Raw genomic sequence first — 27,570 nt, 5'->3', positions numbered from 1 at the left:
CAGATTCTACAGACATATCATGACTATGTGGCTGCTGTGGACCTGAAACTTCTTCCTTAGAGGACAAGTTTTTCCTCCCTGCTGCTTTTGCTCACTCCTTTGGGGCCAGGAAAAGGGCTGGCTTTGACCTAGAATCAAGAAAATGTGTTCAGACACTCAGACATCCCAATGTCCAGCCCATTTTTGTACATAAAGAAAAGTCTGAAAATATAGTTCAAAATTGTACGAGTCGCTGCAGTCTTTTAGCACAATCAATCCATATCCTTGATGTGGTCACATAAGTGTCAACAGAAGTCTTGAAATCAGTCCATGACGACCTAGGGGAGATTGTTGGCTCAGTGCCTTTCCATTTATACCTTCATTTATTTATTCATCAGTGACAACATCAGGAATTCCTTGTGTTTGTCAAACAGGTCAAGCCGAGGGGCGCCTGGGTGGCTTAGTCGGTTAAGCGTCCGACTTTCGACTTTCGCTTAGGTCATGATCTCGCGGTTCGTGGGTTCGAGCCCCGCGTCGGGCTCTGTGCTGACTGCCAGCTCAGAGCCTGGAGCCTGTTTCAGAGTCTGTGTCTTCCTCTCTCTCTGACCCTCCCCTGCTCATGCTGTCTCTCTCTCTCTCTCTCCTAGAAATAAATAAAACATTAAAAAAAATTTTTTTTTTAAAAAAACAGGTCAAGCCGAGGTGGCCTCAGGCGCTCTGAGCCCCCTCCAAACATAGACCCTAATGTGGATTAGGGCAGAATATGCAGTAGTATTGTCCCCTGTCCCCTGTATTTGGCATACCTGTTTTGATTCAATAAGTGAGAACAGGGAACAATACTACTGCACACATTTGCAGTAGTTTGCTTGTTGGCATCATTTCCAATGGAGAGGAAAGTTTTGTTGAGAAGACACTGAGTCCATCTGTCTTTGATCCCCACACCCCTGCAAAACTGAGAACTAAGTATAACTACGCTTGGACCCAGTGCCATTTATTGCAGTTCATAGTAGATAACTCTGGGACATGATAAGGGGAGAGCACTTTTCAGTCTATAGATGACATAAGCAAATTTCATCTCACCCCCTCCTCACAGGCCTCTTGTGGTTGGCTACTTTCCCACCAGTCTCAGATGAGAAAACCCAATCCCATAAAGCTTCACTGCCCAAGATCACAAGATGCTCAAAAGATGAACTAGAATGCAAGACTGATGCTTTTTCTCCTAGAACAGGTGAAGTGCATGATGCTCCTCTCAAAATACCGTACAAAGAAGTATTGATTTAAAAAGATTTCATGTTGGGGTGCCTGAATTGGTTAAGTGTCTGATTCTTGATTTTGGTTCAGGTCATGATCTCACAGTTCATGGGATTGAACCCTGTGTCAGGCTCTGTGTTGACAGCATGGAGCCTGCTTGGGATTCTTTCTCTCCATCTTTCTCTCTGCATGCCTCACCCCCCCCCAACTTGTGCTCTCTCTCACTCTCTCTCTGTCTCAAAGTAAATTAAAAAACTTAAAAAAACAAAAAGTTTTCATGTAGATCCAATGAATGATTCACACAGCTAAGATTTATTTTCCCATAGGTTATCTTCAGAAAGAAAGCTTGAAAAATACTGAATTTGTATCAAGTTCAAAACAAGAAGAACATTTAGCTAAACTATTTGGTAAGTAATTTCCTCTTGCAAAGCCATCAGGCTGTCTTTGAAGAATCTCATGCTTGTCCACAGTTGTCTCTCAGCCTGATGCTTTGGTGGGAGGGAGCATGCTTGCCTTGAGGCTGGAACCAGCTCTTGGAAGTGTCAGAGAAATTATAAAAAGGAACCAAAGAATTTCTAGAGTTGAAAAGTACAGTAGCTAAAATGAAAAACTCATTAGAGGCATTTGACAGCAAGTTTGAGAGGCAGAAGTAAGTATAAGTAAATTTCAACTTGGACAATTGAAATTATCCAGTCTGAAGAGCAGAAAGAAAAAGAAAAACAACACAAGACAATGAGCAGAGGATGAAGGACCTGTGAGATAGCATCAAGCATACCAACATATCTATTAACAGAAATCCCAGAAGGAGGAGAGAGAGAGGGGCAGAAGATATATTTGAGAAAATAATGGCCCAAAACTTCCCAAATCAAATGACTATATATGTCCAAGAAGCTCTAGAAACTCCAGGCATAAGGGCAAGAGATTCATACTGAAATACATTATAGTCAAATTGTTGAAATCTGAAGACAAGGAGACAGTCTTGAAAGCAGCAAGGGAAAAGCTACTCATCATTTACAAGGGATCCTCAAGAAGATTAATGGCTTATTTCTTCTCAAAAATCATGGACACCAGACACAATGATATGACATATTTAACGTCCTGAAAGAAAAGTACTGTCAATCAATAATTTTATATTTGACAAAACTATTCTCTGAGCATAAAAGATAAATTAAGACATGTCCAGATAAGCAAAAGCTAAGAGATCTGCCTGGAAGAAATGCTAAAGAGAGTACTTCAGACTGAAATGAAAGGACACTAGACAGTCAAAAGTTTAAGAATAAAATGAACACTGGTAAAGGTGACTACATGGTAAATATAAAAACCAAATATTATTGTAATTTTGTTTTGTTAACTTCATTCTTTTTCGCAATATGAATTAAAAGGCAATGCATAAAACAATAATTGTAGATTTATGTTAATGGACATACAATGTGTAAAGATGTAATTTGTGACAATATGGGTGAGGGTAGAGATTTATATGAGCAGAGTGTTTACATACTATTGTAATTAAGTTGGTACTATAAAACTAGATTGCTATAAGTTAAAAATGTTAGTTGTAGGGGTGCTTGGGTAGCTCAGTTGGTTAAGCATCTGACTTTGGCTCAGGTCATGATCTCAAGGTTTGTGAGTTTGAGCCCTGTGTCATGTCAGGCTCTGTGCTGACAGCTCAGAGCCTGGAGCCTCTCCCTCTCTCTCTGCCCCTACCCTGCTCATGCTCTGTCTCTTACTCTCTCTCAGCTATAAACATAACATAACATAACATAACATAACATAAAATAAAATGGTAGTTGTAATTCCTAAAGTAACCACAAAGAAAGGAAGGCAATTGAAATATAACATTACAAAAAATCAACTAACTCCCAAAAGAAAGCAGGAATTGAGGGGGGGAAATTATAGGACACAAAAAACAAATAGCTAAATAGCAGAAGTAAATTCTTTATCTGTAATCACATTAAATATAAATGGATTAAACTCTTATTAAAGAGCAGAGATTAGCATATTGGCTAGAAAATCCAATTTTCTTGTTGGAAATGTAAAATGGTATATCTGCTATGGAGAACAGTATGGCTGTTCCTTAAACAATTAAAAATAGAATTACCATATGACCCAGCATCCCATATTTGGTTATATATCTCAAAGAATTGGAAGTCCCAAAGGGATATTTACCATGCTCACAGCAGTATTATTCACAATACCCATGAGGCAGAAGAAACTCTACTGTCCGTGGATGAATAGACTAAAAAATATGGGATATACACACAGTGGAATATTATTCAGCCTTAAAAAGGAAGGAAAATCTGTCACATGCTACAACATGAATGTACCTTGAAGACATTATGCCAAATGAAATAAGCCAGTCACAGGAAAACAAATACTGTATGATTCTACTTATAAATGGTATCTAAAGTCAAATTCATAGAAACATGTAGAATGATAGTTTCCAGGGCTGGGGCTGGGGTAGGGGAGGAGCAAACAGGGAGTTGTTTAATGAGTATAGTGTTTCAGTTTTGCATGATGAGAAAGTTCTAGGTATCTAGTATACAGCACTGAATAAACAACACTACTGTACTATATCCTTAAAAATGATTAGGATGAATGGGGTGCCTGGCTGTCTCAGTTAGTGGAATGTGCAATTCTTGATCTTGGGATTATGGATTTGAGCACCACATTGGGTGTAGAGATTACATTAAAATAATAAAATTTAAAAAAATTATTAGGATGGTAATTTTTCTATGTTTTTTTTACAACTAAAAAACTTACTTTAAAATTTAGCATCCTTTTGTGATAAAAACACTCAAACTATATGATAAAGGCCATGTATGAAAAATACACATCATACTCAATGATGAAAGAATGGAAGTTTTTCCTCTAATATTAGGCATAAGGCATCCTTGCCAATTCTTCCCACATAGACTGTAAGTTCTAGCAGAGAAATTAGGCAATAAAAAGAAATAAAATATATAAAATGGCTCTATTAAAAGTTCACAAAAAAATTGTTAGAGCTAAAAAATTAATACACATAATCATCAGTTTGTTCTCTATAGTTAAGCCTGTTTCTTGGTTTCTCTCTCTCTCTCCCCCTTATTTGTTTTATTTCTTAAATTCCACATATGAGTGAAATCATATGGTATTTGTCTTTATCTGACTGACTTATTTTGCTTAGTATTATACTCTCTAGCTACATCTGAAAGTTTGCAGGATATAAAAACAACACAGAAAAATCATTTGTATTTCTAAACTCTGGTATGAATAGTCCAAAAAAAATCAAGAAAACAATTCTGTTTACAATGACATCAAAAATATTGAAATACTTAGGAATACATTTAGTGAAAGAGGCAAGTGACTTGTAGACAGAACGGTACAAAATGGTGCTGGAAGAAATTAAAGAAGACCTTAATAAATGGAAAGATATCCAATCTTCATGGATTTAAAGACTTAGTATTATAAAGATGACAATAGTCCCCAAAGTGATCTACAGATTCGATGCAATCCCTATCAAGATTCCTAACTGCATTTTTTTTGCAAATATAGAAAAACTTATTCTGAAATTCCTGTAGAATCTCAGTACGCCCAAAGTAGGCAAAATAATCTTGAAACAGAACAAATTTGGAAGAATCCCACCTCCTTATTTCACAGCTTACTACAAAGCTACAGTTATTAAAAGAGAGTGGCACTGATATAAGGCTATATATATAGATCAATAGAACAGGATAGAGAGCCCAGAAATGAATGCATACATCCATGGTAAGTCGATTTTCAACAAAGGTGCCAAGACAATTCAAGGGGAAAGAGGAATCTCTTTAACAAATTGTCCTGGGAAAACTGTGTATTCACATGCAAAAAAAAAAAAAAAAAATGAAGTTGAATCTTTATACCAGATACAAAAATTAAAACTAAACTGGGTGAAAGACCTAAATTTATGAGCTAAAACTAAAACTTCTAGAAGAAAATGTGGGAGAAAAATCTTCATGACCTTGGATCCGGCAAAGGTACATTAATTTTGATACCAAAAGCACAGGCAACAATAGATAAAATAGGTAAACTGCCCTTCCCCAAAATTAGAAACTTCGTACATCAAGGAACACAATCAAGATAGTGAAAATAAAATCCACAGAATGGAAGTAAATATTTGCAAATCATATCTCTGATAAGGAATTAAGATCTAGAATATAGAGAGAACTCCTACAACTCAAAAGCAACAATAAAACAAACCAACCAAATGACCCAATTTAAAAAATGAGCAAAGAAACTGACTAGATGTTTTCCAAAGAAGATATACAAATAGCCAATAAGAACATGAGAAGTTACTCAATATTACTAGTCATTAGGGAAATGCAAATCAAACCACAATGAGATAACTCTTTGCACCTATTAGAATGTGGTTTATTTATTCATTTAAAGTTTATTTATTTTGAGAGAGAGAGAGAGGGAGAGAGAGGCAGGGAGGGGCAGAGAGAGAGAGAATCCAAGCAGCCTCCATGCTCAGTGCAGAGCCTGATGCGGGGCTTGAACTCACAAACCCTGAGACAATGACCTGAGCCAAAATCAAGAGTCTGACACTTAACAGACTGAGCCACCCAGGCAACCCAAGAATGTGTATTTTTTTTAAAGAAATGGAAATAAGTGTCGAGAAGGTTGTAGGAAATTAGAACACTTGTGCATTGCTTGTGAGAATGTAAGACAAAGTCTCTGTCGAGATGATTTGGTGGTTCTTCCAAATGTTAAACATAGCATAATCATATAATCTAGCAATTCCACTTCTAGGTATATACCTACTAGAATTGAAAACACTTGCTCAGGAGTGCCTGGGTGGCTCAGTCAGTTGAGCATCTGACTTCAGCTCAGGTCATGATCTCATAGTTTGTGAGTTTGGGCCCCGAGTCAGGCTCTGTGCTGACAGCTCAGAGCCTAGAGCCTGCTTTAGATTCTGTGTCTCCCTCTCTCTCTGCCCCTCCCCTGCGCATTCTCTGTCTCTCTGTCTCTCTCTCTCTCACTCTCATAAATAAATAAAAACATTTTAAAAAAAGAAAGAAAAAAACCCCAGGAGCTCAAGCAGATATTTGTACACCAATATTCATAGCAGGATTATTCACAATAGGGTTTGGAGACAGTCCAGGTGTCCATCACAGATGAATGGATACACAATATGTGGTATGACATATAATAGAATATTCTTTGCTCATAAAAATAAATGAAATTCAGTTACATGCTAACATATGGGTGAACCTTGAAGACATTATACCAAATGAAATAAGCCAAACACAAAAGCATAAATATTGTATGATTCTACCTGTGTGAGATATCTAAAATAGGCAAATTAATAGAGACAGAAAGTATAATAGAAGTTACCAGGGGCTGGGGAATGGGAGAATGGAGAGTTATTGCTTAATAGGTACAGAGTTTCTGTTTGAGGAGATGGAAAATTTCTGGAAATAGTGGCAATGTTTGTACAACATTGTGAATGTCCTTAATGTTCCTGAATTGTACACTCAAAATGCTTAAAATGGGAGTGCCTGGGAGGCTCAGTCGCTTAAGCATCCGACTTCGCCTCAGGTCATGATCTCACAGTTCATGGATTTGAGCCCTGCGTCAGGCTCTGTGCTGACAGCTAGCTCAGAGCCTGAAGCCTGTCTTCGGTTTCTGTATCTTTCTCTCTCTCTGACCCTCTGCTGCTCACACTGTCTCTCTCTGACTCTCAAAAATAAATAAAAAACATTAAAAAAATTTTTTAAATGCTTAAAATGAAAATTATATATATATATTTTATCACCATAAATTTTTTTTAATGTTTTATTTATTTCTAGGAGAGAGAGAGAGACAGCGTGAGCAGGGGAGGGTCAGAGAGAGAGGGAGTCACAGACTCTGAAACAGTCTCCAGGCTCTGAGCTGGCAGTCAGCACAGAGCCCAACGCGGGGCTCGAACCACGAACGGCGAGACCATGACCCAAGCGAAAGTCGGACGCTTAACCGACTAAGCCACCCAGGCGCCCCATATCACCATAAATTTTTTAAAATTTAAAAACAGCAATAACAAAATAAGGCCCAGGGAAGTCTTCTCTTTTTTTTTTTTTTAATTTTTAAAAAATGTTTTATTTATTTCTGAGAGAGAGAGACAATGTGAGCAGGGGAGGGTCAGACAGAGCGGGAGACACAGAATCTGAAACAGGCTCCAGGTTCTGAGCTGGCTGTCAGCACAGAGCCTGACGTGGGGCTCGAACCCACGAACCACAAGATCATGACCTGAGCCGAAGTCGGACGCTCAACCAACTGAACCACCCAGGCACCCCAAGTCTTTATCAGAGAGCTGAGACTGAGGGAAAATGTTTGAAACCATAGCTGTCTGCTGAAGGAAGGCATCCAGGTTCCAAAGAAATCTCTCCTCTATGGTTGTGTGTGTGCTTCAGGAGTAGACAGTGAGGGTTACATATGGTCTGAGGAGGAGCTCTCAGGATTTACGCACCAATGCTTCCCTCTGGGTTAGGACCTGTTGGGTGTTGTGATCACAAAGCTATGCCTGCCAATCCTGCTTTGAAGGGGGACATTTCTCTACACAAGAGACCTTTTTTTCCAGGAGCTGTCCCATGTTGGGAATTCTGGGTTTGCCCTTCCTTCATATGTGCTATTAAAAAGGCTTCAGTAAATCTGCACTGGGTGGCTGGCTGATTGAGTGATGGGTAGGTTACCATGACTGAACGAAGGGATGCAGATAGCTCTTGCAGCCCCTCACTGTGTTTTCAGGAATTCTCACCTGAGAATCAGAAGACTTTTCTCCTCCTTGTAGGAGCCCTATGCCTTTGAATCCTGCTCCACATGTGTGGAAGGGGAATGCGTGAGTGTGAAGATGGATGTCTTGTTTGGGTTTTGAGAGGTTCCTATCATCCCTCAAAGGCCTGCTGACCTGCCCAGTGCCATGCTGATGTTGGTCTTGGCATTGGTGGGCCAACAATTTCAGGTTCTCAGCAACAATTCAGGACCCTGTAGGTTAACACAGCCATTAAGGAAGTGACTGGTGACATGCAGGCAGAGGCCGAGTGCCTCTGCGGGATAGGTAACCAGGTGAGTGCAGGTGGTTCACACTCTCTGTACTATCTAAAATGGGCACATTCTAAGTTAATAACCTCTCATTTTAAATATTCACTTTCTTTTTAAAAAGGTAATGTGTGGGGCGCCTGGGTGGCTTAGTCGGTTGAGCGTCCGACTTTCGCTTGGGTCATGATCTCGCGGTTCGTGGGTTCGAGCCCCGCGTCGGGCTCTGTGCTGACTGCCAGCTCAGAGCCTGGAGCCTGTTTCAGCCTGTGACTCCCTCTCTCTCTGACCCTCCCCTGCTCACGCTGTCTCTCTCTCTCTCTCCTAAAAATAAATAAAACATTTAAAAAAAAAAAAGGTAATGTGCTTATCTGAGCTAGTGAATCAGAACAAAAACGAGTGAAGAAAAATAGTCTTGCTACAGCCTTCCTGTCAGCCAGGTGTGCATTCCTCCTCTCTCTCCATCTCTCTCCATGTCCGTAAAAACATAAGTGCATGTGCAGAGGTTTTTGTTTTTACTGCTTTTACAAAATAGGGATCATTCTCAATAGTATACTTTTCTCACCTTGGTTGGAAAGTGTTGGTTCTGGTGAATTAAAAAGTTTAGTATTTACACAAGTCTATATATGAAACTAAAACATTACATTTAAGACTGAAATTCTATTTGACCTTTCTTTGTTCCCTACCTCCTAAAAGTTAACATTATTAGTTCTTTTATTGTGCATTTACAAGCGTGTCTATGTACCTATAGAAACTAGGTGGTATTGTGTTAAAAAAATATTTTTTTAAAAAATAAATGGGATCCTAGTGTTGGGGGAAAAAAAGAGGAGGCTGGTGATAAGAACTCATTTTGAATAAATAAATTTGATAGTTAATTTTGGGGTCCTTAAGCATATATTCCATCAGGTGAGCACCTGATGTACCAACCACCAATGTACCAACACCCTTGAAAAAGGACTCAGAGTATATACAAAATGAATGGAATTTGTGAGGATTATTTTCAATGGCTTTGCAAAGTTAACCTAGACAGAATAACAAAAACTGCTGTCCTCAGGAAAAAGTAGAAGCCTGAAAACTTTAAAAAGGTGAGAGAGATTAGTATATTTTAAAATATATAACCATGAAAAATTAGGAACAGCTTATAAAGAGCTTTCTGACATTGAGAAACCTGCTCTGCTTTATTTTCGCCCCCGCAGACTTTGCCACATACAAACCTATGAGCCCTCTTGGGGAAGTCTCCGAAGTGGGTCTGAATGACAACAAGAGCAAGAAGGAAAATAATGACACTAAATATCATGAGATTTGGGGCAAGGTTTCTAGCTGCATACCTTTTAGTGGGAAATATTTACTGCTCAAGACATCTAGGGTAATCACAATTTTCCAGAAATGATTGTAGGGGTTAGGATTTCCCTTCCCAAGACTAAGTATTCTAGAGTATAATTTCAAAATTTCCATTGAGTCTATATCATTTATTAACTGTATTTATAGACTGCTTTAGGTACTTACAGAGAAAAATATGTCAATCCTCCACTATTGATATTAACATGCCTTTTGTACTCCACTTGAGATGAAATTCTACAGCAGGTGTTTTCCAAGGTCCCGCGTGAGGCACCATTTGATAAAACAAGAACAGAAGTCAAATCAATTACAAAGAGAGACACAAGAGAAGGCAAGTGTATGTTTCTCAAATTATAAGTGCACATATTTCTATGGGCCTATGTATTGAATTATCTACACAGCATTCTCATTTTATTTATTTAAAAAAATTTTTTTAATGTTTTTTATTTATTTCTAGGAGAGAGAGAGAGACAGCGTGAGCAGGGGAGGGTCAGAGAGAGAGGGAGTGACAGACTCTGAAACAGGCTCCAGGCTCTGAGCTGGCAGTCAGCAAAGAGCCCGACGCAGAGTTCGAACCCATGAACCGCGAGATCATGACCAAAGCGAAAGTCGGACGCTTAACCGACTAAGCCACCCAGGCGCCCCACAGCATTCTCATTTTAGTTATTTGTTAAAATAGCTACCTGTGCGGCATAGACAAATTGAGATATGAAGAAAAGAATTGTCTGAAGACCTCCCTATCACCTTCAAGTCTAGGGTCAAGTCTATGGTCTAAAATGTATCTATTCTTCTGTTTTCGGGGGAGGGGATCCTTGAAATTCATGTGTCAAGCAGCTTCTTCCTTTCTGGAGAGTGTTCAGAGGACAGTCAGTTCAGAGGAATTACAATTGGTGTTTACTGTTCCTGACCGCAGGAGCCCTGAGTAATGTAATAACTTTGTACTGAACACACTTTATAGTTCCACGTGCATGACCTGGTTTGATACTTTGCTTAGCCCTTGGAGAGAGCTAGTGGAGTCATTAGTATACCATTCAATGGGTAAGACCCAGACTAAAGAAGTATTTGCCCTAGGCACACCAGTAGAAATAACAATAATGAAAAATACACTCTTCTGCAAAGCAACTTCACAGTATTATTTTTTAGGTAGCAGTTTGAGAATTAAGACAATTATTTGATCATAGATCACAAGGAGAGAATTTTATATCAGACTTGCCTACAGGCAACATTTGTGTACTAGCAGTACACAAAAAGTGCCCTGGGCAGCAGAGAAATAAGCACTGTGTTGGAATTTTGCATACAGATGTGGATTCCAATTCCCAAGGTTTGTTTCCCATAGCATCTGCCTGGGCTCCAGCCTCTGCAGTCAGCAGCTAGCTGATGCCTCTCTGTATTGATATGTAAACTTTCAAGTATACATTCTCAGTGTAATTGAATTCTATATTTGCACTTCAACAAAACGTGGACCCAAAGTGCTCATAATGTGTGCTGATACAAATTTTCTTTTTAATTTGCCCCCCATAGATTTCATCAAAGGAGCGAGTGTTGCTGGTTATTCTACTAAACTAGGATTTCTCCTTGGCAGCATGGATGGAATGTCCACTAATGGTAAATGCAAATGGATCTCATTGGAGTTGAGGTTAATAAGTAATACCCCTTCTTCCTTTAGCTGAGTTTAGAACCAAATGGGAGACTGAGCTAAGGATCCTGCTGATGGAGCGCAGACTATCTTCTCAAGAAAACTTGGCTGGTTAACATAGGTGCTTCATTTCGAATTAGGATGAGTGCCTAAATCACTGGTGAGGTTTACGATGCCCATGGTTTCCCCATAACTCCACCATGAGAGAGTTTGTTCCTATAACATTCACAGCATAGAGGAGAAGATAAGAAAGTTTGCTCTCCACAGGCAGACAGATGCCAGAGAGGGAGAGGGAGAGAGAGAGAGAGCGTGAGAGAGAGAGAGAGAGAGGAGATGGCTATAGGAACCTCAATACTACTCCCAAACTTAACAACAAAGTCCCTTTCTCCTCCTGAGAGGTGGGGGCTGGTGAGGGACTGAGCACATTCCTGAAGTGATACCCCAGAGGAGTTCTCTCCACTCCCCAGAGGAGTGTGGGAAAACGCTCCCCTTCACCTGATGAGCAAAGGCTCATCTCACAGACCCAGTTATGGTGGAAGCAGACTGGCTCCCAAGACAGGATGAAGAACTATCATCTCATGAAGCATTTATTCCCCATGCAGATAAAGATTTAAGAGGAAAAACAGGCTAACTATGTCACTGTCCAAACTGGCAAATATGTGGTCTTTCCCAGGCATAGGAATATGAACTAGGTCAGTGGTTCTCAGCCCTGACCATATATCAACCATAGAGAGGAGGATGAGACATGGGAAGAGATTATAAACCCTTATTTCTGGAACTCACCAGTAGTTTCTAAAAGTGGAGTCCAGGGTTCTGCACATTTTTGCATATTTTCTCAATGACTTGCCTACAGGCAGCATTTGAAACCATTGACCTAGATGGGTTTTGGAGATTAACTTACCAGAGAATTCTCTTTATTTTTTTTAAAAAAAAGTGTATTTATTTGAGAGAGTGGAGGTGGGAGGGGCAGAGAGAGAGAGTGATAGAATCCCAAGCAGGCTCCACAGTCAGTGGAGCCTGATGTAGGGCTCGAACTCACAAAGTATGAGACTTGACTTGAGCTGAAATCAAGAGTTAGATGAGCCACTGACTGAGCCATCCAAGTGTCCCCACAGAATTTTCTTTAAAATGAATACTTATAATATTCCTGATTATATTGTTGTGCCCGATTCGCGAGTATCCAGAGACCACCAAGGAGCTGACACTGATGCAAATACAAAAGGGTCTTTATTACAAGCTCGAGCAGGGGCTCACCCGCCTACCAGTGTAGTGGCAGAAGGTGAAGCCCCGAACAATAGTGAGCAGGGTTTTTATGGGGTAAAGGACGGGGGTGTTACAGTGCACACGTTGTGCATATAGCATCATCACATAAGCACCAATTACAATTGTACAGCACCCATGGTAACAGCTTTGACGATTCAGTATCTGTGAGGTGTTTATTACTTTTGGTGAGACCCAATCATGACTTTTGAGGATCCTTTGAAAATGACCAGTTATGAGGTGAGTTCAAAGGGCCCACGTGGGGTTCAGGCAAGCGGTAAGAAATTGGCTAATTTGTACAGAATAACTCTCTACAGTTCCCAGCCTTGACTCAGGCCACAGGAATGTTTTTTTGATTAGCTGATCTGAGGGCAGTCCGAGGGTGGCTTTAGCCTTGAGCAATCTGAGGAACTGGGGCTATGTGCAGCGCGAGGTTGCTCTTAATGGAGGCCTTAATCTCAAAATGATGTTACTTAGGCCCTTCAATATAATATAATACTTATCTGTCCTATACATTCCTTTCTGTTAATTTTGTGATAATCACAAATTAAACATAGCTAAGCATCTCTTTGGTACCTCGGTCTACACTGGGAGAAGTGAGAGGCTGACTTTATACTGAGAACCACACATGGGCTACAATGATTTCATCAATACAGTCCACATCATGCCATTTTTCACTACAAATGGCTACATCATTTATTAAAAAGTGCACCTTTGTTCCAGTGATCTGAGATACCCTCTTTATCTTATACTAAATTCCCATATATCCTAAGCCTATTCCTGGACTTATTATCCGAACCACTGGCTTCTGTACACAACAGTACAACACTGTTTTCACTCCAGAGGCTAGAATGGTATGTTTTAATGCCTTATGGGACTAGTCCCTATTTTGTAGTTTTTGTTTTTTCAGTATTTTCCTGGTGACTTTTACATGTTTGTTTTTCACATGAACTTTCCTACCAACTTGTGTAACTTCATTGGAAGCCTGTTGTTATTTTTATTGGCATTGCATTACATTTATAATATTATATTCACTTTGGAAAAACTGATGATAAGTCATTCTGTGCTGGAAATGGGGATGTCTTTCCATTTCTTCAAGTTACTTTTGGCTCTTTCAGTGTGTGATTTTTCTCCCTTAGAGGAGCTTGACTCAGTGCTTGGCCACCTTCTAAGTATAAAATGGATTTATTTTCCTGTATCTTTTCAGGCCCCCAAAGTGTACAGAGGCCAGTCTAAACTAAGTTTGGAGGCCATTCCTTTTTTTTTTTTAAGTTATTTATTTATTTTGAGAGAGAGAGAGCGAGCACAAGTAGGGATGAGGTACAGAGAGGAGAAGGAGAGAGAGAGAGAGACAGACAGAGAGAATCCCAAGCAGGTTCCGCACTGTCAGCACTGAGCCTGACCCGGGGCTCGAACCCACAAACCATGAGATCATGACCTGGGCAGAAACCAAGAGTCGGATGCCCAACCGACTGAGCAACCCACATGCCCCTCCTTTTTTTTTTTTATGTATATATACACAAGGAATCACATTACAGATTGATCATTACATTCATCTGGATAATCCATGATGTTGGGTTTCTAGGAGCCGCAAATTAGAAGAAATATGTAGATCAGAAAACTTCCCTTGGGACTATAATGTCAGATTGAATAATTTGAATTTACTGTTTTTTGTAGGTCAAAAATGGTCAAATATTGGGGTACCTGGGTGGCTTGGTTGAGTGTCCGATTCTTGGTTTTGACTCGGGTCATGATCTCACAGTTTGTGAGTTTGAGTTTGAACCCCACATTAGACTCTGCACTGACAGCATGGGGCCTGCTTGGAATTCTCTTTCTCCCTTTCTCTCTGCCTCTCTCTCTCTTGAAATAAAATCAACTTTAAAAAATATTTTTAAAAAGTGGCCAAATATCTCCAATTTCATATGGTTCAACATCAACCAATTTCATATGGTCTCTGCTTAATGGTGTGGGTGGGTCATATATCCAAGTCCAAGCTTCCTGCAGAGTGTAGATGCCTTTGTAAGGGTGTTACTTCTCTCCATCCACAAAACTGGAGGCAGCTGATTAAAATCCTTATGCTTATGTGGACATAAGCAAATGCTTCCTTTGTTCAGCTGTCTTCCTTGGAATTTCATTTCTTACTGTGGTTTCAAAACAGGTCTTCAAATTCTTTGATAGCCTCCCCTTTGAAAGGTGGAGCTTAATCCCCTACCCCTTGTGGGTGGGTGGGCTGGACTTAATGACTTGCTTCTAATGAATAGAATGTGACAGAAATGATAGTGTGCTACTTTATAGATTAGGTCATAAAATACATTGTGGTTTCTGCCCTGCTATCTCTTGAATTGCTCACTCTGGGGAAAGTCAGTTGCCATGTTGTAAGGACGTTCCAGCAGTGTCCACTCACTTAAGGAGGGGCCCTGGTGGTGAAGAACTGAGCCCTCTGGCCTACAGCCAGTGAGGAGGTGAGGCCTTCTGCCAACAGCTGTGATTGAGCCATCTTGGAAGCAGACCCTCTGGTGCCAGTTAGCCTTCAAATGACTGCAATCTTGGCCCACAGATCAGACTTAGCTGGGTGATTGATTCTGGCTTAGAGTCCCTCACGAGGTTGTAGTCAAGAGTCTTCAAGATTCCTTCTCTCACTCAAGACCTAGTTATTGATCTCCTACCCAGTGAGAGGTGCCGTGCCAGGAGTAGAGAGCTGAAAAAGGCATTTGTGTCCTCCAAGTGCTCACTGCTAATAGGAAAGTCGGTGTAATTATCAGCTATAAATATGCTAAAATGGAAAATACTTAAAAAGTGCTTCAGGTTGTATTTGAATGGAACTTTGGGAGGACAAAAGAGAGGCAGATTTGCTAACTAAGGTTTTTGAGTAGAGAGAGTGAATTAAGAAGACACCCAAGAAGGGGCGCCTGGGTGGCTCAGTCAGTTAAGCGTCCAACTTCAGCTCAGGTCATGATCTCCTGGTTTGTGGGTTTGAGCCCCGCATCAGGCTCTGTGCTGACAGTTCAGAGCCTGGACCCTGCTTCCGATTCTGTGTCTCCCACTCGCTCTCTGCCCCTCACCCACTTGTGCTCTGTCTCTCAAAAATAAATAAAAATGTTTAAAGAAAAAAGAGAGAGACCCAAGAAGCCCCTACAGACACAGTGAAGGTCCCACCACACAAGAAAAGGAGGCTGACGAGGCCCCTCTTCAGAGACGAGGAGCTGCTCTGAAGCTTTTCCGCAGGACTAGGAAATCTAGACCACACAAATCTTCCTTAGCAAAAGGGACCATTCCCTTAAAAAATTAACGGTAAGAAAAAGCTGCGTAGGAAGAGGGGTGAGGAAACGATTTTTTTGAGAAGTGAAGTCTTATAAAAAGTGTGCACAGGTGTGCAGCGAGTTCAGGTTACCATTGATGTTAGCTCTGCTGGAGGGAACCTAGTTCTTGGTTAACAGTGCAACACTAAGGTGCTATTAATAGAACCAATCAAAGTCTCATTTCAATGCTAGTCCCCTGAGGGAGAGAGAGAGAGACAGAGACAGAGACAGAGACAGACAGAGAGACAGAGAGAGAGACAGAGAGAGACAGACAGACAGAGAGAGGGAGAGAGGGAGGGAGAAAAATGATGTAAGACTTCAACTTTTCCCTGAACACAAAGCCAAAATGTCCTGGTTCTGGGCTCATTGAACACAACTTTATCAGGCCCAGGATGTGACTGGTTGGCACTGGGATTGAGTCTGCATCGTGGATATGGGGATTTGTTTAGAGTGCTCTCCCCCCGTGATGGGCTGCTGCTTCTCTCATCGTTAATGGGTTTCTACAGTTGAAATGAAGTTTGGAAACTGACTGTGTTTGGCAAAACATGGTAATTGTGCTTATTTTGTCCCGCAGAAAAAAAATCCAACAAATGATCAAAATCACAACTCATGTTGATGATAAGTGTAGACAGCGGTTCCTAATTCTGGTTTTTGTTTTTGTGGAACAGAGACAAGGAAAGTAAAGATTTGTGTTTAAGTGATGAGTCTATCTTTTTTACACCTTTATAGAAAGAGCAAAAGGCGAATTCAATCCCTTAGTGGACTGACTCTATGTCGTCCAGAGTTTTCTGTGTATCTGTGGTTGTTAATCTCTTGACTCTGATTTCATAGCCTAGCATTTCCAAAGTCAAGTAATCATGACTCATCTTAAGTTGGGAACTTTTTCTCTTTTCTAAGCCAGATTGAATAAGGAACAAATTTCTCTCTTTCCCCAGAAATAATTAAGACCTCAACTGGCTGTTATCACACACCATGCCAGTGCTAACCACATTGCCTCATTCCCACCTCTTTGAGAACTAGGCTTAAGGCCGATTCACCAGTCAAAGCTGCCTCTCAGCTTAAAGGCATCTGGGCCCAGGGTCCCCAGCCTTGAAGACTTCTGGGGACACAGGGTTCGTTACTTCTCACTCTCATTCCCTTTTTAATGGCCCTACTTTCTAAATGCTAAACTGTTGGTCTCCATGTCTCTCTGGAGCTCTTACCTATTCGTTCTGCCTTGCTCCTGGAACTTCTCAGAACATCTCCTAGCCCCTTTCCAGGGCCATTCTTGTGTTAGGCAAAGACAGCTCTCCCCATTTCCTCGTCCTCTCCATGCTAAACTCACCCAGGCCCTTTGACAAGGTCTCATATGCAAATGAGTCAAAACTAGCTAGTGGCAGAGTTAGCGTGTTAATATTTCTGAGTTTCAACCCTGCCTGTTTCTACTAAACTGCCCTGTAGCCCCTCTCCCAATAAACGTAGTTCATTCTTCTGTCTTGCTCTTGCAATTTAAGGAACACTTTTGCAACATTTTGTGGTTTATAAACTGTTTCCGTGAACATTAAGCTATCTGTGAGATAGGTCGTCTTATTTCTATCTTATGCTAGTGGGAGACTGGAGTCAGAAGGGCTCAGCAACTGACTGAAGGATTCTCTCAAGGTCCTCGAAGGTGGTCCCTGACCAGCAGCATCAGTGTCACTTTGTGTGGGGGGGGGCGGGGGGGGCAGTGTCTGTGAGAAATGCACATTCTCAGGCCTCCTCAGACCTACTGATTCAGAAACTCAAGGGTGGGACCCAATGATTGGTCTTTTAAGGTCTCCTGGTGATTTGGATGCACACTCATGTGTGAGAACTATGGCGGGTAGGTCACCCAGGAATTTGTTAGATTAAAAAAATAATAACAAAACGCTGATGTACATTTGGACTTTTCTCCAAAATCCTTCCTGACTCCTCACTTTGATTCTAGAGGAAGTTATTTTATTTATTTTTATTTATTTTTGAGAGAGAGAGAAAGAGAAAGAGAGAGGATGAGCCTGGAAAAGGGGCAGAGGGAGAGAGAGAATTCGGAGCAGGCTCCACACCCAGTGTGGAGACTGATGTGGGACTTGATCCTATAATCCTGGGATCATGACCTGAGTCAAAATCAAGAGTCGGGCACTGAACTGACTGGGCCCCAGTCAGAGGAAGTTGTTTTTATCATAAGAGTAGAACTAATCAGGGGAGCCTGGCTGGCTCAGTAGTAAAGCATGAAGCCCTTGATATCAGGGTTATGAGTTTGAGCCCCGCGTTGAGCATAGAGATTACTTAAAAATAAAATCTTAGGAGGGCACTTGGGTAGCTCAGTCAGTTGAGCATCCAACTCTTGATTTTGGCTCAGGTCATGATCCCAGGGTTGTGGTATTGACCCCTGTGATGCGCTCTCTGCTGAGCGTGAAGCCTCTTAAGATTTTCTTTCTTTCTGTCCCTCTTCCCTGCTTGCATTCTCTCTCTNCTTAAAAAAAATTTTTTTTAACATTTATTTATTTTTGAGAGTCAGAGAGAGACAGAGCATGAGCAGGGGAGGGGCAGAGAGACACAGAATCTGAAGGAGGCTCCAGGCTCTGAGCTGCCAGCACAGAGCCCGATGCGTGGCTTGAACTATGAACTGCAAGATCATGACCTGAGCCAAAGTCACTGGTTAACCATATGAGCCACCCAGGTGCCCCAAAAATAAATCTTAAAAAAATAGAACTAGGGGCACCTGGGTGGCTCAGTTGGTTAAGCGCCTAACTTTAGCTCTGGTCATGATCTCGTGGTTTATGAGTTCGGGCCCTGCANCACCTGGGTGTCTCAGTCAGTTAAGTGTCTGACTCTTGATCTCAACTCAGGTCTTGATCTCAGGGTCATGAGTTCAAGCCCCATGCTGGGCTCCATTCCATGCTGGGTTTGAAACCTACTTTAAAAAAGTAAAAAATAAAATCTTTTTAAAACTTAAAAAAAATTTTTTTTAACATTTATTTATTTTTGAGAGTCAGAGAGAGACAGAGCATGAGCAGGGGAGGGGCAGAGAGACACAGAATCTGAAGGAGGCTCCAGGCTCTGAGCTGCCAGCACAGAGCCCGATGCGTGGCTTGAACTATGAACTGCAAGATCATGACCTGAGCCAAAGTCACTGGTTAACCATATGAGCCACCCAGGTGCCCCAAAAATAAATCTTAAAAAAATAGAACTAGGGGCACCTGGGTGGCTCAGTTGGTTAAGCGCCTAACTTTAGCTCTGGTCATGATCTCGTGGTTTATGAGTTCGGGCCCTGCATTGGGCTCTGTGCTGACAGCTGGGAGCCTGGAACCTGCTTCGGATTCTGTATCTCCCTTTCTCTCTGCTCCTCCCCTGCTCACAGTCTGTCTGTCTCTCTCAAAACTATATAAACATTAAAAAATTTAAAAAAAAATAGAACTAATCATGGGCCAACGGCTGTTTCTAGATTAACACATTTTGTTTTTTGTCCTTCTGTAGGTCACATTTCAGAGAAGAGGGGGAAAAAATCCTCTCTATTCAATAGGGATATAAATGAGCAACTTGCTGCTGAAGATAAAGAAACACTTCAAGAAGCAGTTGGGACAGGTAATAATCTATATCGTGTAAGTTAAATAGGATTACTTAAGTACAGATAACTTCAGAATGCATCTGTTTGCCTTTCATGGTATTTTAACAGAGTAGATGTCAGCATTTTACCACTGTTGCAAAAAGATGCTGCTTTTATGTTGCTTCTACACAGCCAGGGTCATTTGTAACATGGGCATCATCTTCTGAGTCTCTGTCATTACTGCACACAGAGGCTTTCTAACAAGCAGGAGGAATGAAATCCAATTATGAACCTCGTCCCTGATCTTCAGCCTTGGATGACCTGAGCCTGGATGCATTCAGTACAGGTAGAAACTTGCCTGTCATGACAATCGCAGGTACCAAGCTCAGTACACTCCAGGAAGTTGTTGTTGTAGACTATGGGTCTAAAGTTCTCTCTTGTCTTAGCAGGAGAGTGGGATGCAGGATTAAAAAATAGGAGAGAGAGATGGCTAATGTCCGGGAAAAGAGAAGAGCTGGAATAATGCTCCCTGTCCCATGTTTATTAAGATCAGATGGCTTACAAACGTGTTCACAGTTAGTTTCTTTGTCTCTTTGTTTCTTTAAGGCAAGTAGATAAGTTGTTGAGTTTAGTAACGCACAGAGGAGGTGCTGAGGTAAGCCACCAATGAGGACTTGGCATATGAAACCAATGTTCTTGTTCCATTTGGAAGGGTGGGTTAAGATTGGCTCCTCCCATGAACTCAGTGTCATTATTGCTAATAGGAATATCCTGGTCTAGGAGTGCTGTTAACTATAGGTGGGTTAAGGAGATGAGCCCAATATGAATATTGAGCTTGGCTCGGACAAATGAGGGCAAGGAGTATAATCAGGGTTACCTGTATCAGATTTCTGTCAATGATGGAAATCGTGGCCATCAGATGTGAATTAGGGGTATATGCAATATCACTGTGTTGTAAGAGGATGCCGGCCTGGTTAAACAGGCGTTTAAGGCTTCCCGATGTTTTATCAGGAGCAAGTTTGTGGAGTGGCTTCAGGATGAGGAGTCCATGAGGAGCCTCTTTCTGTCTTGAAGAAGGGGGGCAGTGGCTGCTCACTCAGAGTCATTCTGTGGAAGCCTTTCTTGTTCATTGGAAGAAATCGGAGTCTACCCCATGCCATGGTATGGCTTCACCAACTGAGAGAGGTTCCACAGAGGTCTGGAATCTGAAAGAACATAACTATATCCTCGACCCCAGGTGAGAAGTTTAATGGGCCCAGACCATGTGAGCCCCACTTTGGGGGTTTTGTACAGCACCATAGGGTAAGAGGGCTTATCTGTTTTGAAGAATGCCGTTCAGCTGCAGTCAGTTCTCGAGAATCAAGATTTAAAAAGTTAGGAGTGATCAGAGCATGGATCGAAGAGAAGTTGAGGTTGTAATGTAGACGGCCATGGGTATGTTCCCCTTTTTTGTTTTTTTAACATATTTTTTAGTGTGTCATCTGCTCATTTTATAATAGCTTGGCCTTGTGGGTTACAAGGAATACCTGTAATATGTCAGGTATTCCATAAGGCACAGAAAGTCACGAAATGAAGAGGAGCCATAGGCTGGGCCATTATCCGTCTTAATTGTGGGGGGGAAGCCCCAGGCTGTAATAGCATGTAGAAGATGCTGAATGACCGCTTTAGTGTTCTCTTTTGCATGAGCTGAGGTAAAGATAACACCTGAGTAAGTATCTATAGATGTATGGATATACCTATGTTTACTAAATGCAGGGTGAACTGTAATATCAGTTTGCCAAATTTCATTAGGCCTGAGGTCCTGGGGGTTTGTTCCTGCTGGGAAGGAAACAGTAATTGGCACTCTGAGCCACAGGGAATTATTTGTTTGGCCTCATTCACAGTAAGGTTACATTGTTTGCTTAGAGCTTAGCAGTTTTGATGGTAAAGATTATGGGAGGTTTTGGCTTCAGAAAGAGGTTAACATTCTTGAGAAACAATGTCGTCAACTGAGGCATTACTTTCAACAATGGGCCCAGGGAGAAACGTAGGGGAGCCAATGTGAATGAAATAAAACAGGGAGGTAGAGATTAGAGCTAATTGAATACTTGGAGGACAATAGTAAAGGCAGGGTCTGGAGAGAGGCGAAGAATATGAAAAGGGAAAATTTCCATTAAATGCACTGCATTTTGAGAGTCAGAAACCTTGTTTAAAGGCCAGGAGAAAGTTCCTATCGCTAATAATATGCCTCGTACTTTTAAATGCTGATGGAGCCTCATCCAGTGTAAGAAATATGTTTCCAGTTTTCCCCAACTCTCCAAAGGTGGGAAGCCTTGTGCGTTTTCCTGAGGCATCAGTAAACACCACGAGGGCATTCTTTTTGTTTGTTTGTTTGTTTTTTACCATTGTAACCACTTTTATGTATACAGCTTAGTGGCATTAAGTATATTCACAATGTTGTGTACGTATCATCACTANCCATGCACACTGTCAGATCATAATGCTGTGAAACTTGAAATCAATCACAGGAAGAAGTCTGGAAAACCTCCAAAAACATGGAGGTTAAAGGCATTCTTAATAGGTTGTTTTAGCAGGACTCTGTCAGGAACGATGTTAATCTCCTGGTAAATCTTAAACCAGGGGTCAGAGGGGAGCCCTTAAACAATATTGCCCACGTAGTCTTTGGGAGCCAACTGCAGCGTTAGCGAATCCTTGCCAAAGAAAGTGCTGCAAGTTGGCAAGTGGATGTTTGCAGGGTCCTGACCTAACAATTCCCAGCATCTCCAACGTCCCTTTTGGATTGATTTTGCTATGTTGAATATGAGGGGGATGAAAATATGTTTAAGACTAACAGGGGTGAAGAGCCATTCTATTTTTAAAACCTTTTTAGCTGCGGCTTGTCCAATTAATGCGGTAGAAAAATCCTTAGTATTGAGAATACATAGCTGCAGTGGAAGGTCAGGATTTTGTCTATCATAGCTACGAGAGGTGAGACTGGACTGAATATCATCCAGCTCTTTTATTGTTGTCGAGGTAAACTAGCATGGTGAAGTTAAGTGAGGGTCACCGGAAAGCAGTGCTGGTTGGTTAGATGGGCATTAGTAATGCCCAGGAGAGGATGAACCCAGTGAATGGTGCCCCCAAATTTTTGTACATCATTAAGAGCATGAACATATTTTGGAATAGTCTGAAAGAGGGGGAAAATTTGAGTATTAAACATTTGTAGCCCCAAGTAAGAAAAACGAGTTGACATTTGTATTTTTGGGGGGGNAGAGTGCTTTAGGTAGTAATGACATCTTAACTATATTTATTCTTCCTATCCATGAGCATGGAATGTTTTTCCATTTCTTTGTGTCTTCTTCAATTTCCTTCATAAGTTTTCTATAGTTTTCATCATACAGATATCTTGTATCCTTGGTTAGGTTTATTCCTAGGTATTTTATGGGTTTTTTGTGCAATTGTGAATGGGATCAGTTTCTTAATTTCTCTTTCTGTACGTTGATTTTGTACCCTGCAACTTGGGTGAATTCTAGGATCAGTTCTAGTAGGCTTCTGGTGGAGTCTGTCAGGTTTTCTATGTAGAGTATCATGTCGTCTGCGAAAAGTGAAAGTTTGACTTCCTCTTTGCCAATTCTGATGCCTTTGATTTCCTTTTGTTGTCTGATGGCTGATGCTAGGACTTCCAGCACTATGTTAAACAACAGTGGTGAGAGTGGACATCCCTGTCATGTTCCTGATCTCAGGGGGAAAGCTCTCAGTTTTTTCCCATTGAGGATGATGTTAGTTGAAGGCTTCTTGTAGATGGCTTTTATGATGTTTAAGTAGGTTCCTTCTATCCCGACTTTGTATTGGGAGCCTTTGCACCCGTTCCTATCTTGGGCCTTTGCCCATCCCTCTCTATCTTTGGGGTTCAGCACCCCCTATTATTGGGGTGCCTTGGCACCACCCTATGCTTGGGGTGTGTTTACACCATCCTATCCTCAGTGTGCCAATCATGTACCCAAACTCAGATGAAAGCATCCTATAGCTTTTTATTTCTCTCTGCCATGTTAACCCGTTGGTATAAGCCCGGGGAGTTCCTAAGTCTTTGCCCCACAAGTTGTTACTTTCTAACTCAAAGAAATTAAATGTTGACTTATTCCAGCAGAGCCCTTAGAGTTGCTTGGTGTTGCTGCCTCTTGCTGTAGCATACATGGAAGTGGGAAGTTGGACATTTCCAATTTTCTCCCCATAACCCAAGATGGCCCTTGACCAGCATCTCCCAGTCTTCATTGCTGGGCCCCCCTCATCAGTTCTCCACACCAGAACTATCCTGGTCCTGTCATGGAGCCTCTCTGCCCCATTTCCTCGATTCCATTTTTGGTCACATTACAAACAGAGTGAAAGAAGCTATGGGGGAGGGGTCCCTGATGTCACTGTGGTCTCTAGCTATGATTGCCTTGTGCTTCCAAGCCCACACTCGGTGGCATTTTAAATCTACCCTCAAGATTTCTGCAAGTCCCTAGAGGCCATAAGAGTTCAAGATCATCTCTGGGATCATGTTCACTTTGTACTTGAGATTCCCTCAAACCTAAATACACTAGGTGGTTTATATATATGGGAGAACTTTCTGAAAGTGGGAGGGCGGTGTGATGGGGGAAGGGGGCAACTTCAAACTGAATATTTGACTCCATTGTTCTTAGCAGCCATCGCAGTGGAACTTTCCACCCTTTCCATCTGACCTCTCCTCTGTTCTTCTCACCTCCCGAAATCTGTGCTTTGTTGTCCCTTCTTTTTGGTTGCTTTGCTGCTTGCCAGCTCATACGCTCATCATCTCGCCTCCACCACCAAATAGCATCTCATGTCACTGGCAAGCAGCTTATGAGTGTATTTTCCTAAACAAAGCCAGTTTCTTCCCCAAGGGGAAGAAGCTTCTGGAGCCAGCAGCTAAGTTCTAAGGTTCTCATTTCTGCAAATAGCAGAACTAACAGGTTGTCCCTGCAGTTCTATATGGGGTTGTCCCTTTCTGTTTACTCTGCCATGTGTCTTTTCATTTAGCTACTCAAAATACGGATGTACCATGTGCGCAGCTTCTGGACTTCCTCCAGAGGAACATCATCACTGCAGCTGCCTCGGTGGTGGGAATCCTCATGGTCACAGTGTTGTTGCTGCTGCTGCTGACTGTATGCATCAGGAGGAAAAGGCCATTGTGAGTGGCTCTTCACTCCCGCCTTCCTTTGAAGAACTCATGAGTATTTGCACTGAGGTTGCCCCAGAGCTTCCTGCTGATCCTGGAGTTAGGAGAAAAGCCAGGACTCCTACACCTGGTTGTATATTCATAGAATATAGATGACCTAGGCTATCAGTTCTTAACACTGCCTTGGTGGCTCTGATGTAGAGCCAGGTGTTGGATTCCTGCCTTGGACCATGCTTGTCTCTAAAGACTGCTGTAGGTTAGGCCACACCTACTGAGGAAATGGTACAGTCTCTGGCTGAAAGACTGGAAAATAGGCTATGAGGGCGGGGAGGGATGAGGCCATGGAGGAAATGAGCACAGGCTGATACTTGGCTTGTTACACTGGTTGTTAGACTGCTGAAAGATCCCTCTATTGGCTGGTAAACAGCACCTTCCCGAAACCTTCCACAGACTTTCCCGTCTTCCCCATGATCCTGCAAATGAAGGGTTAATGCCTAGCCCAGCAGTGGCCCTCCAGGCCTCCACTCTGATGGCGGCCACTTTTACTAGTCAGTGGCTGTCTGTACCACTTGTTAAATTTGTCTATTATCTCTTGGATGAGAGGGTTCCAGCACAGTGGCCATAACCATGAGGAGGTATGAGAAAGTAAATGGCTTACAAGATTATGCACTTTCAGTAATTGCATCTTGAAATTTTGTGTGTCCATCTGCATCCTTCTAGACACCCTTCTTAATCACAGAGAAAAGGAGCTTCAAGGCCCCTGAGGTCCTGCCTAACACTGTGTTGTGTGCACAGCTTGACCACAGAGAAAGGGGGCTGTGGCATTCTGTGGGGGGTGAAGTTTCCATCCCTCTGCCCACTCCTCCCCCACAACTCTGAGGCTACGGTACTTAAATTTACCCACAAGAGTGACATTACTTTCCCTCAAGGGTTCTTTTAAGTTAATTTATTTATTTTGAGAGAGAGAGAGAACACGAGTTGGGTAAGGGCAGAGAGGGAGAGGGAGAGAGAATGCCAAGCAGGCTCTGTGCTATCAGCCCAGAACCTGATATAGGGTTTGAACTCACAAACCATGAGATCATGACCTGAGCTGAAATCAAGAGTCGGAGGCTTTAACCACCTGAACCACTCAGGTGCCCCCTTAAAGGGGTTCTTTTTTTAAAATTTTATTTCATTTTATTTACTTATTTATTTACATTTATTTATTTTTGAGAGACTGGGAAAAACAGAGCACAAGTGGGGGAGGGGCAGAGAGAGAGGGAAACACAGAATCTGAAGCAGGCTCCAGGCTCCGAGCTGTCAGCACAGAGCCCGATGTGGGGCTCAAACCCACGAGGTGTGAGATCATGACCTGAGCTGAAGTTGACACTTAACCAACTGAGCCACCCAGGCACCCCAAAGGGGTTCTCTTTAAACCCAACATTCCTGGGACTGGTAAACCATTTAGGCCAGCCACTGTCATCTCACATCCAGCTTTCTCCCCTGAGACAGGAATGGGTCCTCTGAAGTGAAAGGGGAGCAGGGGAGGGGCAGACAGAAAGGGAGAGAGAGAGTCCCAAGCAGGCTCTGCACTGTCAGCACAGAGCCCAATGTGAGGCTTGATCTCATGAACCCTGAGATTATGACCTGAGCTGAAATCAGAAGTCAGATGCTTAATCAACTGAGCCACCCAGGTGCCCCAAGCCTTTCTGATGGGAAGTAGAATCCCCACTCCTCAGAAACACCAGCCTTTATCACTGCCCAATGAGTAGACAGTAGGAATTCCTATTCACATAATTGTTCAATAAGGTTTTGTGTATTTTATTTCAGGTATCCTCCAGCAAACATGACATATAACATTTTTATGCTGAATGGGAAGACATGGTGGCAAAAGTATCAAGAAAAGAGCCCTAGAAAACAAGAGGGAAAACAAAAACAGTTGAAGTTCAAGTCCTGTGTCTAAGCCAGGCGGTGGGGCCAGCCAAACCAGGACTTAACGCTGTGATGCCAGGCAGTTTTCAATCCAAACACTATGGAGAGACTTTTGGATTTCTGGCTGTGAGGTTTGCTCTGCAAAATGTTTACCTTCCCATCTCGATCTTGAATGGACCAAGAAGCAAATGTTCACCATAGGACGCTTATTGTGTGGTACGGCACTGATGGCTAGTGCAGGAGACTTAGCACATTTGCCCAAAGACAAACCCTTTCAGACTATGGATGGATTTAGTTATTAAAGCATTGATTCTCTGATTCAACCATTCATTGAACAGATATTAATTGAAGACCTGATACATAGCCAAAATACATGAGGCAAGCAAAGACATTGGAAGCAGGCCAGTCTTCAGCAGTTTCTGAGGAAGGGGCAGGCAGTTTGGTGGATTGAGGCCTCTATNGGATGCGGAGGTCGGCCCCAGCCGGCTGGAAGCTGGAGGCTGCAGCCACACCTCAACCCTCTGCATCCCAGCCCAAGCAGCTGCACACCCTCTGCAGCCCCCATGGGGACTGCGGTGGGGGGGGTGGGGGGGTGGTCGCAGCGGCAGGGAGAGGACACCAGAGAGGCGGTGGTGGTCTGAGAGTGCTGTGGACTCAGCAGAGCATCCCTGGCCCGGAGGGGCCCAGCTGCAAGAAGTCTGGGTGTGTGCGCGTGTTAGCTGGGGAGTGAAGGCGTTTTAGGGTGCAGGTCGCCTCAGGAGCACCATGGGCACATACCAGGAGGGGCCGCAGACCTAGGGCAACCAGAGCAGTGAAGAATACCAGGCATGGACTAAAGACTGCAGGCACGGCCTCTGCGAACTGAGAAGGCCCCAGCCATGAGGCTGCTGCTGGCTGGTACTGGTGGCTCTTGCTCAAACACTTAAGAGTTTCCTAGGTGCAGGATGAGACTTGCCTTCCCTAGGGCTGGAGAGGACCCAGGTCTCCCCCTGGCTGCTGGCCTCTGCACTTCTTTCCTTGGTCACAAGTCTTCAGCCTGGGACCCTTCCTCCGCCTTAATAAGCTGCACTTAACAGAGAACCTATGGTGACTATAAACTCCTTTAGGGATGATTTTCCTCAGCTTGTTTCAGGAAAAGGAAGGCTCAGACAGGGAAGGAGGTCCCATAGCT

The 27,570-nt window shown here is 42.4% G+C and overlaps 1 long non-coding RNA gene across 1 annotated transcript; it reads left to right on the top strand.

Moving 5' to 3' along the window:
- Positions 1–1,078: 1,078 nt before the first annotated feature.
- LOC144219350 (uncharacterized) lies at positions 1,079–26,722 on the top strand. The gene is made up of 7 exons (XR_013331381.1): positions 1,079–1,207; positions 1,557–1,637; positions 9,824–9,925; positions 11,116–11,199; positions 19,264–19,371; positions 24,350–24,500; positions 26,298–26,722. It is a non-coding gene; the product is annotated as an uncharacterized LOC144219350 (long non-coding RNA).
- The last annotated feature ends 848 nt before the right edge of the window (positions 26,723–27,570 follow it).

The sequence above is a fragment of the Crocuta crocuta genome, unplaced genomic scaffold (assembly GCF_008692635.1).
Source record: "Crocuta crocuta isolate KB4526 unplaced genomic scaffold, BGI_CrCroc_1.0 scaffold118, whole genome shotgun sequence".
Taxonomy (NCBI): Eukaryota; Metazoa; Chordata; class Mammalia; order Carnivora; family Hyaenidae; genus Crocuta; species Crocuta crocuta.
The sequence above is the reverse complement of the archived record's forward strand: the minus strand, read 5'-3'. Positions and strand labels throughout refer to the sequence as shown.